The sequence below is a fragment of the Octodon degus genome, unplaced genomic scaffold (genome assembly GCF_000260255.1).
Source record: "Octodon degus isolate 3935 unplaced genomic scaffold, OctDeg1.0 scaffold00043, whole genome shotgun sequence".
Classification (NCBI taxonomy): Eukaryota; Metazoa; Chordata; class Mammalia; order Rodentia; family Octodontidae; genus Octodon; species Octodon degus.
Genome location: NW_004524619.1, coordinates 2,517,035 through 2,533,004, shown reverse-complemented (window position 1 = coordinate 2,533,004; position 15,970 = coordinate 2,517,035). Strand labels below are relative to the sequence as shown.

Here is a 15,970-nt window from a genome sequence, read left to right as displayed (position 1 = left end):
TGTATACATGCATACACATCAATAAGGTATAATATATAAATAAATTTACTATTATTTCAAATGTGATTTCATTTTTCTTTTATTTCAATTATCCTCTCTTCAAAATAAATTGTAGATAAAAGATGGTATACTGCAAAGAAGGTCAAATTATATCCATTTTTAATTTTGTACAATATCTTGCAAGACTAACATAAGAATTAAATCATGTATGGGGGTATTTATAAAAAAAATCATTACACTAAAAATATTCCTTTTTGTAGTTTCCTGGAAATAATAAACCTGGACCATCCTTCAGATGACAACAGATATATAACTAGCTACATTTTTAAAAGTTACAGTGATCTCATTTAAATAAAAGGGCAGATTGTAAATACAACCTTGGACTACATGAGGGGTGGATGCCTCTTGGCATAAGAAACATTGTGTGCAAGAGCTTAGCAGATACATTCCATTCAAGGGGTAAAAAGAAGTAGCTTCAACTTAGTAAATAATCAGACTCAAGCTATAAAGAAAGGGACTTTACAAGGGAGAGTTTATAAAACAAAGTCAAGATTTTGCAGTGGAGACCAATCAATACTTTTACATAAAATGGAAGCAATTTCTCCTGGTGCTTCCCATATTTAAATCTTTCTGCATTTATTTCAAACTACACATCTTACCATTTCCATACATATAGAAGGTGTGATGGATATACCTAGTGAATGTTTAAATTCTAAAAATGTATTACAGTACAAGGCACTGTCATTAATTTGCCTAAAAATGTCCCCCCCCCCTTGCTTCAAACATACTTATCCAATTATTCTTACCACTTTTGAACCACGTCTAGATGTCTTCTTTCCTGATTGTCTTTAGCTTCACTGCTGTGGCTACCTCAGTGTAATAAATCAGTTCAAATTGTTAACTTTTCATCGCCATTTTAACTTTCGGAAGAACCAGAATTTACATAGCCCAGATCTGGGTAATGAGGTAAATGAAGATACATCTTAAGATTTTTACAAACCTGCCTTCCTTGAATGGCACCAAGGAAGCACTCATCAAATTTTCTGTTATTACATTTCACCTCAAAAGACAAGAAAGATTTCCACAACTGTTCAGAAAATGACAAAATGGGCTGGTGGGAAAGCTCAGCATTCTAGAGCATTTGCTTAGGCAAGCTTAGGCAAGTGCATAGGGACTGCAGTTAGATCCCTGTTACTATGTGCTGTGCCAGCCCTATTTCCAGAGTTGGCTGAGCTGGCCACAAAAAAGAAAATGACAAAACTCAGTCATAAGTGTGTTTAAACCATACACAGGTAGGAGAGTAATTTTTTGAAGGAAATTCACACAAACATGACTTTCACAGTTAGAAAGTTTTAAAATTTAAACAATCATATGTATTCACATACCTTGTAACTCTATGGCAGACACTAATTTTCTTATCCAACAATATTTGCTCTTAAATTATCTTTCCCCCAGTTTGATTCAGGTGCCCACATAACTCCTATGGTAAATCTACCCTATTATTATTTTTTTCTAATAAATAATACATAAAGACTGAGCTATCTTACCAGCCCCTCCACCCTAATATTAAGCATTATTAACACTTGTTTATTTTCCTAAGACATGCTTTATTTATCTATATTTCAAGTTACTAATACATAAGGACTTGGAAAATAATCATTTATTCAATAAATCAATTAGATTTGAGGATTAATACATGCTATACTAGGGCCAGCCAAATAGCTCAGCAGATTAAAGCACCTGCTTAGGCAGAGTGCAGCAGTCGGGTTTGATCCCTGGCATGCTGTGCCGGCCCCACACCCAAGGTGCACTGAGACAGCAAATGAGGCTAGGAATGGTGGTGCACACCGGTAATCCCAGCTCTTGGGAGGATGAACACAGGTGGATCACCATGAGTCCAATCTACATAGTGAGACCCAGTAGACACTGTACTAAAATACAAATTAAAAATAAAAAATGCCATACTTATTCTGCACAAGCACACAAATTTAAATGATTTAACAGAAAACAACAGTATATTGTCAAAATAAAGCTTTAGCTGTAGTAATCAAGTTTTCTTCTTATGGTTTTTAAAAATTATAAATATGACTTGAAACACTTATTAACAAATAAACATTGATTATACAGCAAAGTGGTATAGCACTAATCTTTATATCAAATGCAAAATTCAACAGGCAATAAGCTTTATTTTATTTAATACTGTGTAAAACGTATGACCACAAGACTGGTGTTGTACTGAAACATAGCACTCAGTTTCAATGGAAGCCTTGGACATTCTTATGTCACATAAAAGGTGAATTACTAGATTTCTTTTCCAGAGTATCAAAACGTTTTTGAAATGCCACCCTTGAAGATCATAAAATTATGTAAAATGATACAGAAATGGGATTATAGCACATATAAATACAAGACCATGTTAGGCTGCATTTAATTACCTATTCAAACAATAACCTGATCTAACCTTTGACAAGTAAATGTTCTGCATAATTTAACTAAAGCAAACATTTGTTATTAATGCTGGCTAATTATAACAGAAGCTAGAAAGCTAACAGGAAAATAAAGTATGAGAAGGGGAGATGAAATTTTTTTAATGAAGAGATTTGAAACTATTCATTGGAAAATAATTTTTTCAATGAATCAGTAAGCAGAAAATTGTGACATTTCATAAATAGGTAAGAGTATTCTTGATGAGACAGTATATTTTTCAGTCAGTGAAAAAATCATCAGACGACTATGGTAACAGGTAAATTATTATAGGTAAATTAGAATATAATCAAGTATACTACTCTTCAGGGGTTCAAAGGGTAGTGAGGAATGAACCAAGGAATTGAGTTTAGAGACTCAGGAAAAATAATAAATGAAAGCAGTCTTGAGTTCAAGTTAAAATTCAGGAGAAAAAAAAGAATACAGTATTTGAGACATATTTAAATGTATTAATTACTTATCTGAAAATAAATTTACTGGGCATGTTATATGTTTTCTGAAAACCCTACCAGTGGACACAGGCAAGTATTCATGGGAAAATACATGGTTTATTCATTGTCAGAGCTCCTGAATTAAGAAATTCAAATCACAAAGGTAAAGATTCTCTAAGAATATATCCAAAGGCAAGAAAAATCTGCTTCTTCCATGCTATCTTACTACCAGTACAAAAGATAAAAATGTGCTACTGAAATATAAAGACCTGACACTGATGGAATTTGATTTTTTAATTAGACTGCCAAAATGAATTGCAAAAACATATAATACCATAGATAAAGAAATTTATTGAGAAAAACTAATGGCTATAAATTGGTGGAGAAAGGAAAACATCCTGAAAAAAGATACAAGCGATAATGAAGACCTTGTTGAATAGAGATAGAAAAATATAAGATTATACTTATATTAAGAGTATTGTGTTTTGATCTGAAGACTATAAGGGGAGATTGTTAATCTGTTGGAAGTATATTCATTAGAATATATATATGTATATATAAATATATATATATATATATAAACATTTTAAATTTTGTGTAAATGACAATAAATGTATGTGGTAACATATAGACATCTAAAACATGGTAAGCCTTGAGTATATACATATTTTTTATAAAATGCAATTATGTACAAAGTAAAAGAATGTTATACTCCATATTAAAATAGGTAATGGAGTGATACTTGCAAAAGGGACTAGCATATTTCCTTATGAAGAAGTTTCACTAAATTGGATATAAAAACCAAGAAGCCTCAATATGAAAATGCCGAGGTTCCATTGTAATAGAAAACCATCAATATTTATAGAACTAAAACTACAATTCTTCAAATATGATGACATATAAAGGTTTTACATAACTGATAAGGAAAAAATGATAGTCATTTTTAATGTGAAGTATGGTGGTGCTACAGTTCACAAACATGATTTGGTGGAAGATGACTACATTTGTGTTTATGCAGGGAAGATGTCCATGGTTCTGCTTGTCACTCCATGTGGAGTTTGTAAATAGAACCAAAATTTTCCTAAGAACTTGTTTTCAACCCAAAATTTCATGAACTTAAACTCTCCTGAACTGAGGTACTGCTATGTTATGGAGTAATGAATTCAGTTTCACTGAAAACTTTCCTAATTTGGAGATTCCTCTCACAATTTTTCACATCCATATTGACAGCGTGGTTCTACCTTTCCCCAAAATACATTTCTGTACATATAACTTCCATACATTTTATAACACCAAGATGAATTAGGTTATCTATGTGACACACAACATATAAACTCAGGCATAATAAACATAATTCATCAATATGAGAAAAGTGATTTAATTTCATTTTTAGGAGGTGTAAAAATTAAAGAACTAAACAGAATGAACACATTGGGCTCAATGTCCTCATAAAATCCTTCAAGTCACAAACCTAAGGGCAACTATCAAAGCATTTTTTAAAAAAAATGTATTTAGTACATAGTCTACAGGGTCTCACTACACAGATCGGACTTGCAGTGATCCCCCTGTTTTTAGCCTCCCAAGGGCTGGGATTACAGGCGTGCGCCTCCATACCCACTCTCAGTTGCAGTCTCAGCATGCCCCCAAGGGGGGAGTGCCAGTACAGCATGCTGGGGATCGAACCCCAGTCCCTGCACCTAAGCAGGCACTTTAGTCTGCTGAGCTATGTGGCTGGCCCTATCAAAGCACTTTTCAAAACATTAAATAAAAGCAGATAATTCTATAAAATCAATGTAAAATTGATGAAGGCATGAAAGTGTCTATGAAAGTATGTAAGTAACAAAACTGAATAAATATACAAATGCACTATAGAGGATTTATACAAATACTATCCTGCCTCATGGAGAATTTTGCTACCAAAACTACAGGTCTCCTCTTCACTATACATATACTTAGGTAGAAGATGACAGCATACTACCTCAAAATTTCACTGAACACCATAAAAAAAAATGTATAAAAAGGTAGCTTTTTATAACAGAGAAAGTAAAGAAGTCACAATGCAGACAAGGGAATGAAAGAGTTGAGACATTCTACAAGTCCTGACTTACAAAGGTCAAAACAGGATCTCCAAGGGAAAAAAGTTAATGGATTGGGACAGTAGCTGTTGAAATCTACAGTGACACTGCAGGGCTCACTTCAATAGGACTCATTTCACAGGCAACAGCTAGGAAGGAATCCCAATGGGGAGGCCTATCATATAGACAGAATATGGGACTTGGCATTATTCCAGGAAAGGGTTGACTATCTGAACTTAAGACTCAGAACAGCCATGGGACAGACAGGATTCCCTCCCAGAGTGACTGGGTGAATGACAACAAAAAGAGAGCCAAAAACAGGGAATAAGTTGGAAAGAGACCACATAAAGGATTTGAGATCAAAAAAGGACACAGACCCAAAACCTCTGCAGCAAGACGCCAGGAATGACTTCAGCAGCTTTAGAAATAAACCATAGCATTATGTATTCAAACCCTCACCATACCATGAATCCACATTAGACCTAGGGACTGATTATCTTTCCTATATATCTACAGGCAAGAGTGGAAAACATTGTGACTCTGACACTGCTGTAGCCTGCATAAGCCGAGGGGCCTCTGGAATAGTGGGTCACACTTCTAAAAACAATAGATTGTAAAGATGGGCAGAAAAAACTGAAAACCAGTAAACTGCAGAGCTGTGGATCTGGAAGACACCACTCACTCATCTGAAACTACAGAGAACTTTGTTTTCTTTTTGTTTGCTGCTTTGCTGGGGTTTAAGGAATCTTTCTTTACCTTTCTTTTCACTTTATTCTTTAAACCTTTTAAAAATTTCATCTTTCTCTATCTTTTCCCAGTTCAATTTTTTTCCTTTTTATTCCCCAAATTTCTTTACTCCTTTTTATTATTTTATTTTCCATTTCTAGCCTGATATTTTTGTTGGCTTCAAAAATTCCAATGAATATCCTGCTACATCCCCTACTAGGAATGTTTCATTCATTTCTTTCTCTTTCTTCTCATATCCCATAGTGTAAATTTTCACCCACTTCGAGCCACAATCAATACATATGAAATTAGTTTATATTTACACAAATTTTTCTTTAAATATTGTCCCATTCCGATTCCTTTTATCTGTACTAGCATAACCATTGTTTTAATAATTTTCAGTTAACTCTATGTAATTACTGTTCATCTTTTTCTCCAATTAATTAGAGGAGGGACAGTTATCATATTTAGTACATATTAGCTGTGTATTAATACCTGGGCTTAGTGATCCCATCTGTAACCTAGCCTTATTTCTAATCTCTTCTTCTTCCTTCTACTTTTCTATCTTCACATTAACCCATTTTAAATTTTAACCTAAGGGGAAACAGACAATTAAGATCTTGTATATGGAATATAATTTTCTGGTTTGTTTTAGATTTGTTATATAATCACAAATTTAGTTCATATGGTTAAAGGTGGTAAATTAATGGTTATTTCAGTTTGCCATATTCTAGGTGGTGTTTGATGCTATCATTATTGATGATGGTACCAATATAGGCAAAAGTGACTCTCGTCTAAACAGCTGTTCTCCTGGGTAATTCCATGGCTGAGAATGACTCCTGGCTAGAGAAAACACTGCAGCACAGGGCCAAAGAACCAGGGGCTAGGACAAACAGAAAGCAACTTCTTTCCCCAACAAAGTGAACAAGTAGGATCATAAAACAGACTTAAAAACCCCAAAGCAAGCTACACCTGGAAGATATCTCAGAGAAGTAGTCATTTCCTAAGGTTCTAAATACTAGCAACAGAGCAACCCATCGTAGATAATTTGCAAGCATCACCCAAGGAATTAAACTAAAAGAGGAAAGAAAATGAAAAGACACTGAAATAAGATGTAATCCCAGAATTCCAGTTAACCAAAAGCAAACCAGATGGCCTTTCTCAAGTGCTAACAACAAAGCAATTGTGGGACTGGGAAGATAGGTCAGTGGTATAAATGCTTGTCTTGGAAGCACAAGGTCCTGAACTTGATCACTGGTACCAAAAAAGAAAAGCAATTGAATGAGGCCCTAGAAAAATTCAAATCAGAAATAATTTGTCAGATAACTGCAGAAATGGTGTTCCCATGAAAATCATGCTTAATGATTCTAGAGCAGTTACAGATTTTTTAAAAGAGCTGAAAAATTTTAAGAAAATTATGAAAGCCACAAATGCTTAGCAGAGGAAAGAAATGGAATTCATAGGATTCCTGGAGATATCCAGGAGAATAAAAATTCCATGGAAAGTATCACAGCAGCATAACCTGAAACACAAGACAGGATTTCAGATATAAAGACAGGTTTACTGTTCATGATTATGAACATAAAACATTTCTTACAAATAGCAAGGGACCTTAAGAAATAAGTCTAGCATCTGGTAGATGATACAAAGAAGAATAACTTAAGTCAACATGAAAAAAAACTGCACAAATAATATACTACAAAAGAATAAGAACTGTTGAGGTCATGGCAGAAACGTTCCCTAGGAGAGAAACAGAATTGCACATATAGTTAAGTTAGGCCTATAGAACTCTAATTAGCCATAATAATAAAAAAAAAAAATCTATGAAAGGCGTATCATAATAAAGATTCCTGAAATTCAACACAAGGATAGAATCTTATTTTAATTATAACTTTCTTTTACTTTGAAGAATAAAAACAAGAGTAAGAAAAACAAAAAGAAACAGGGTAACATATAACAATAATACATAATATATAGGCTGAAAGTCAAAGGATGAAAAACAATACTTCATGCAACAAAGTCAAAAAAAAGGTAAGAGAAACATTTCTATTTGCAAACAAAATGAATTTCAAGCCAAGACTGATTAAGAGAGATACAGAAACTCACTCCATCCTTGTAAAGGGACTAATACAAGAGAAACAGATAATAAAGATAAATATGTATGCAACAAATACCAATGCACCCAACTATATGAAACAAGTATTACTGGAAATGAAAAATCAAATAAGCTATATTATAATTCTATTGGGGACTCTTAAAACCCCCACTTTCACAAAAAGACAGACCTAAAAAATAAATAACAAGAAGACAGACCTAGACCAAAAAAAAAAATTAAAAAATAAAAAAATCAACAATATTAGAACTGAATCACACATTTGAACAAATGGACCTAATGGATGTCAGAACATGTGTAAGTAAATATAAAGGAATTGAATTATCCCATGCATATTATAAGACTGTAATGCAATGAGACTGGAAATCAATGCAAAGGAAACCACAAAAACTTCATAAAAAATTGGAAATTAAATAGGATCCTCCTAAACAACCAATGAGTGATGGGTAAAATTATAGAAAAAATTAGACAGTTTCTACAATTAAATAATAGCAAAAATACAGCATACCAGAATTTATGGGACACAATGAAATTAGTCCTAAGAGGGAAATTTACAGCAGGGTATCGATGGTCTCCATCTCAATTTGATAAAAGCCATGTATGACAAACCAACAGTCAACATCATTCTAAATGCATGACAACTGAAAAGCTTTCTCTCTAAAATGAGTAACAAGACAAGGATGTCCACTGTCTCCACTATTATTCAAGATACTCCTGAGAACTTTTCTCACAGCCATTAGACAAGAGAGAAATAGCAGGAATGACAATAAGAAAGGAAGAAGTTAATTATTTGCAGATGACAAGATATGCTACAGAGAAGATTCCAGGACTCCACTAAAAAACCTGCTAGATTTAACTAGCAAATTTAACAGCATAGCTAGACATAAAGCCCACAAGCAACAATCAGTAGGCTCCCTGTACAGGAATACCAAATTCACTGAAAGGAAAAGTAGAGAAACACCACCTTTTATAATAGCATCCAAAAAATGAAATACTTAGGAATCAACCTATCAAAGGACGTGAAAGATCTCTACATGGAACACTAAAGAAATTTTGAAAAATTAGTGAAGAGGACATCAGAAAATGGAAACATACTCCTTGCTCTTGAGTAGAAAGGGTCAATACAGTGAAAATGGCCATACTTCCAATACTGCTAAACAGATTTAACACAATTCTGATCAAAATTCCAACAGCATATCTCACAGAATTAGAGAAAGCAATCTTAAAATTCATTTAGAATCAGAAGAAATTTACAAAGCAAATGCAATTCTGGGCAATAAAGGTAATGAGGGCATCACAATCCTTGACTTTATTACTATACTATAGAGGCTAAAAATATTGTTATGAAGTTACTGTAATAAAAACAGCATGGTATTGGCAAGAAAAAAAAGACTTGAAGATCCATAGAAAGATTAGAAGATGCAGAAACAACTCCAGACATATTCATCCTCCTTATCTTTCACAAAGGTGCCAAACATGTTTACGGGTAAAAAGATAGCCTCTTTATTTTATTTATTTTTTTAGATAGCCTCTTTAATAAATGGTACTGGAAAACTGGCTCTGTACAAACTAAAGATTAAAAAGTGACTCCATATCTTTCGCCAGTCACTAAATTCAAAATGGATCAAATATCTAAATATTAATATAGAAACATTACATATACTGGAAACATTGATCTTGGCAGAAAGTTCATAAATAAAAAGCCCACTGCACAGGAACTGTCACAAAGAATCAACAACTGAGATCTCATCTTATTAAAAAGCTTCTGCACACTAAGTTAACTACCAACACAGTGAAGAAGCAACCCACAATGTGGTCGAATATACGTGGCAAATCTTCCTCAGGTGAAGGACTACTATTGAAAACATATAAAGAACTCATAAATTCAGATCTCCCAAATTCAAACATCCAATCCAAAAATGGACATCCGAGATTAATATTCACTACTCAGATGAAATATAAACAGCAAGTAAATATGATAAAGCATGTTCAACATCATTGGTCATTTGAGAGATGTAAATTAAAACAATACTGAGATTTTATTTCAAAAAAGCAAGAATAGCTATTATGAACAAGTTAATAACAAATGCTGGTGAGCCTGTGGGGTAAAACAAACCTTTCCTCACTGTTGGAGTGTAGGCTGTTATAACCACTATGTAGAGATTCCTTGGAAAACTAGGATTGGTTTGACCCAACTTCTCCCCTTCTGGGTATCTTCCCAGAAGAATTAAAAACATCATACCACAGTGATATACGTACCCCCATTTTTTTTTCTCTGAATGCCTTCAGGGCAGGTTTGGCTGGCTTGAGTTGTGGGGATCGAACCACAGCTGAACCTGACTGCTTTGTCGTAGCAGCCACTTAAAGAACTGAGCTAAGGGGCAGGCCTCCCGTACCCCATTTTTAATAGCAGCACAATTTGTGTTAGCTACATCTTGGAAATAACCCAAATGCTCATCAACTGAGGAATGGATAAATGAATGTGGTATTTTTATATAATGGAGTGCTACTCAGCCATAAAGAAGGATAAAGTACAGGCTTTTATAGATAAATGGATGCAACTGGCGACCACACTCCTAAGTAAAACAAGCCAGGCATACATATGCAATCATCATTATTTTTTCCCTAGTGTGAGACTCTGAAAGGGTAAATAAGATCCAAAATGTACAACAGACATTGTAAAATGGAAAGAAACTGTTCAAAAGAAAGAGAAACGTGGATAAGGGAATTGAAAAAAGGGAAAAGTAAAAAATATGTGTGTGTGTGTGTGTGTGTGTGTGTATATATATATATATATATATATATATATATATATATAAGGGTTTTTGGGGGGGGGCGGAACCAGGGATTGAACTCAGACCCTTGTGCTTGCCGAGGAAGCACTTATTCCACTTATCCATCTCCCCGGCCCCATCATTATACTATTATTTTCTCTTAGTTAACTGAAAAGAAATGTGCTAATGTTGTTTGACAATTAAAGGGTAATACCTTGTACTCCAAGTAACAGTTTAAAAATAACAGTACACAATGTATTAACCATTGCTACCCTCCTATTATCTTGTTTTGAAATTTATTTTTCTCTTTAGAAGAAAAGAAAGGAAATGGGAACTCAGATGATTCATTCTACACCCCAAAAATACACATGTAAAAGTGATTACAATACTGTAACACAAAATAATAAAATATAAAATGTAAAGAAAAATAAACTGTAACACATTTACCTTTTAATACAGTTGATGTCAGTTGATGACAGTTGATGTCAAGAGTGGCACGACAGGAAACTGACTATCCACTGTAAAATCAGTAAGAGGAGACGTGTAGCAAGACTTGCACTATCACTAATAGAATCACTACTAACTACCTAATGGGTTAATGGATTCTTTTCTCTTAGTGTAACTTTAGCAAGAAACCTGTCCCTTGACACTTGTTTTTGCCTCCTTTTGAGGACTTCATGGAAGTGTGACACTGTTTTGTAGTTAAACAGATTTATTACTCCAGCTCCTCGAGCCTTATTTTCGTAGTGCTTTTCTACAAATTTTTGCACTACTTGTCATGTTTTACATATTTCTCTAATCTCATTTGGACTGAGAGATTCCTCAGCCTTTTCTTCTCCTCTGCTGCAGTGGAGATCTGCTCCAGAACCTCCTGCATTTGGGACACAATCACTCTCTTGCTTGGAGGGGCGGGGGAGAGCCACTGGTTCAGTTTTAATCATGAGACAGTAGGTGTCATGCACTACTGGTATTGTAAGACATCACTTGTTTGTTAAGTTAAAATTTATTAGAAATGTCTGATCATATTGTGGAATACTTGCAAAACAAATTACAACCCAAGGTATTTCAGTATATTGATAAAGTTGTTTTAGAATGAAATTAAAGATAGGGTGGTACTTAATAATTGAAAACCTGTACTCTTCCTGTAATTCATTAGATCTGTTCACTACATTACATATTATAATTAGATATTCCATTCTATTTTCTTTTTTTTTAAACATTCTTTTTTTAAAAATTTATTTATTTGTGTGTGTGTGTGTGTGTGGCCAGCTCAGCCCACCAGGGGGCGGGGCTGGCTGGCATGTGGTGCTGGGGGATTGAACCGTGGTCCCTGTGCTTTGCTAAGCTTGTTCTAAGTAGGTGCTTTAGACCACTGAGCCATCTCACCAGCCCTCCATTCTATTTTCTTAATATGTCAGCTGAGGAGATAAAGAAGGTACAAAACATAAACTAGAGAAAGTGAGACCAGAAAACTGAGGTTGTGTCCCACTGTGACAAAGAAACTTCAGACAGGAGGCACATTGGAAACAAATTTATTTAAAAGGTATAAGGAAAGAAGTGGGAGCTCCCACTAGTGGATGGTAGTAAAAGACTGCGCAGAACACCCATGAAGGTTCTTTTTCTAGGGGTTCCTTAAAAGGGTTTAGAAGGGAGCTTGGTTGTTGGGAATGCAATATGATTTCTAACCTACAGGAGACTGCTAGCACTGAATACAAGCATTTTCATGAATAACACAGTCTGTTTTCATAATATATTCTGTGATAATAAAACAATAACATATACAAGGGTAAATATTAATGATAAATGGTAGTACACATGTCAAGTAATTCCATATGGTACAGGGTAAAGAAGATACACAAAGGTCAAATGGCTATGGAATGATGAATCACCACTAAGAGTTTAAATGAGAGCTAGAAGCCAATTGTGAAAGTATAGTCTTGGAAGGCCCTCTGTGATGGTGATACTTGAAATAAAGTGAGAGAACATGCCATATGATAACCTAGGGATACAACCCTTTGCTAGCAGCACAGCAAAAGAAATATGGGAAAAACAGTTCAGTGTTTTGGAAAAACTCAGGGAACTATGACGGGAAATATAGGAAAGACTGGGTTACCTAAGTCCTTTAGGTTTAAGAAGGGACTCCATATTTTCTAAGGTATGAGAAGTCAGTGCTGGCTTTGGGACGTGTGCCCAAACAGAGTATGATCTATTCTTTAGAAAAAGCATATATTTCTCAAATGGAACAAGTATTAAGCACTTTACATATGTACTCAAGATCTTCAGAAAAGAGCCCTTCCTTAAAATACTAAGAATAAAGGTATACATCAGTGTTTGAAACAGTGTCAAAATTAGGGCATATCAGAAAGAGAAATAATCACAGAAATCCAGAAAAAGTTTAAAAAAAAAAACAGGTATAATGAAAGAAGGAAAACTTAAGTCACACAAAAGGGATCTACCCAGACAAAAGATGCCAAGGCACTTTCACTATTTTTGGTGCAATAAATACATCAAAAATAAAAATAAATAAATAAATAAATAAATAAATATAAAATAAGCATGCAAGGCAACAATATCCCGTAATATTAAATGTAATTTAACTTCACGCTTATAAAATTTAAAATCTGTTTCCTTTTTACATATGTATTGCCTGCGTTGAATGCTACTATGGTTTCAATGTTTTTGCTCACTCCAAACTTTTATGTTGAAACTTTTCACTGTAACAGTATTAAGAGAATGGACCTTTTAAAGGTGATTGAGCCATAAAACCTATACCCTATTAATATGAGCACTGCTGTATAAAAGGTCTGTAAGGAAGTGGCTAGGCCCCATGGATACTGCAGTCCTTCGGTCATGTGAGGGCACAGTGTCAATTTCTTCCAAGGACCATGTGAAAAGCAGAGACCTGGCCTTAATCAACCCTGAACTTATCAGCATCTTAATATTGGGCTTCCTAGGCTAAAAAATGATTAAAAATAAAGTTCTGTTCTTTATAAAATTCCCAGTCTGTAGTATTTTGTTAGAGCGGTACACAAAGTAATAAAACAATCTTACAAAACTTTAAAATACTTTGTTGTTCTTATTCTACTCCTCTTTTATCTCCCTGCCTTGCGATTTGGGCAGCACTAGGAAAGGGCATGGAAAGAAACTTATTTAGGCCCTATACATATCAGTAAGCAGCAAAAGCTCAAAAATAATGTTAAGCACTGAAATATTTTGTCAGAAAGCCAGTTAGTTACTTGAGCCTTCATAATAAAACAGGTAGAGAACTTAGAAAAAAAGGGGTATACAGATGAATGTCCATTTTGTATCTGTGTATGCAAAGTGGTTGGATTAGATATATAGTTACATTCTCTTAATGAATAGAATGATTTGTTCTAATGGTGTTTGTAAATAGGATCTCAAGTCCGCATCTTGTACAGCAATTAACCATTAAGAAGAATATATGCAGTGTGTTAGTTATTGAAACTGTCCTACCGATTTGATTTGAAACTGTCTCAACGCTGTTTATCAAAATTTTGAAAAAAAAAAAACAGGTCGAAACAAATATTTGACAAACATTAAATTTTAAGAGAGTGTTTGCTAAAAAATTTTCATATCATTACCATACAAGTCTTTCTGCCTTCAACTCTCAGACATTTCTTCTCTCCTTTCCACCCTTCATCCCCTCCCCCAACTCCTCCTTAATTAAAGGTACCATCATATGGACTACTTTTGAATCTCCCTGATGAGACTTCAAAGCACTCTCTCTTGCTCCCTTCAAATTTTTCAATAAAGGTCACTGCAATTACACTGATCATTAAAAAAATAAATACGATTACATTATTCTCTCTATTGAAAAATCCTTCAATAAGTTACCATTCAAGGGTTGAAACTTTTAATAGACTCTGTCTATATGGATTCCCTCAATACTGTCCCTGGGCTCTCAGGGCTTCAACCATGCTATCTATAAACTACAATACAGACATTCATCCCAGCCTCAGGGACTTCACACAAACTTATCCTCTAGAGAGACATTAGTCACCCATGTGGCTGACCAGGACCTCCTTATCCGTCTTTTCCTGAAAAGCTTTTTAACCTTCCCATGTACACTTTCTTTGTAACCTGTTTCCCCACTGGGACAATGTTATCTAAGCAGCTATACTTGTAAACTTAATGGTTAATCTTAATTTTGATACACATGGTGCCCACCTTATGATTTTGTTCTATAAAATTTCCTCTGTGAAATGGGCCAAGAGAGATAATATTTATTTATCTCTCTCAATAAATATTTCCTACTCATTTTCAGCATATGTGCTGCCAATGTGAGTACAAATTTTTCCTACTTTTAACCTCTATTGTTCCTTACATGAACTTGGTGTGTCTGACATCTAGTAAATAGAAGTTACATTTACTTGTCCTGTATCATTCTCTTAGTTTAAACATGTTTTCTTTAAATCTGTACTGATACTAGGTTTATGAACCAGTGCAGTGGTGAGATGGCATGGTACCCCTTCTGAGAAAGAGAGCGAGAGCGAGAGCGAGAGCGAGATTGATTTCTGTTATAATGTCTTACTGTCACCTCTACATTCAAAAGCACAATGAAATGCCTAGCACGGAGATGATTGATATAGAGAAGGAATTTATTATTTGGGTAAGGAAAAGTGAGATGAAATAGACTCCTTAGGTCAAAATGCTAGAGTGACATCTCATAAAAGAAGATCATTCAGATGAATGATTATTATGCAGTTTACTTTTGACAAATCTTTTCTTCAAACAAGAGTAAAAACCGACTGAACCTAAAAAGAGTAAGACAAACAAGTATACAAATATATCAAAATACTGACAGGAGTTGTATGGGTAGATCACATTTGATTTCTTCAGCAAAGAAAAAGTAACTAGAGCTCTGTCTTTTGTTATTAAAAAGTGTAACCATAGTTATACATAAGTGATAGAAAAAATAATTTTGAAAGAATCATGGGAAGAATGAACCCTTCCTCTTTCCACTTCACTGTTTCATTTCACAAATGTGTTCCTGTGTACTTTAATCTCAATAATAGCCAAATATTTTTGGGGGGATTATTTGCTTAAGAATGAACAGGATAGATTTTGTTCCCAATTGCTTTTCCAAGTTCTTATTCTCTAATAATTATTTCTCAAATTCCTTTTCTACAATCTAGTAATAACTAAATGCTTTTCTTACAAGAGAATAGTAAAAATATTTAAAATGTGGAACTTATTTTATTAGTGATGACATATAAATAAAGCAAATAATCTGCCTGAAATCAAATTGAAAGTATCAATTTCATTAACTAAATTCAAAAGCTTGTTTTCCGAGTACCAACAGCTACTAAAGTTACCTAGTGATTAACACATCAAGTCATGAACAGG

General features: G+C 34.2%; 1 protein-coding gene across 1 annotated transcript in view; it reads right to left on the bottom strand.

Annotated features, from left to right (window-relative positions):
- Positions 1-15,970, bottom strand: part of LOC101561793 (TBC1 domain family member 5) — a 422,866-nt gene that overhangs the window by 191,630 nt on the left and 215,266 nt on the right. The window contains exon 4 of the mRNA XM_023715719.1: positions 11,051-11,121. The gene's annotated coding sequence lies outside the window, so the exon portion shown is untranslated. The remainder of the gene's footprint in view (positions 1-11,050; positions 11,122-15,970) is intronic.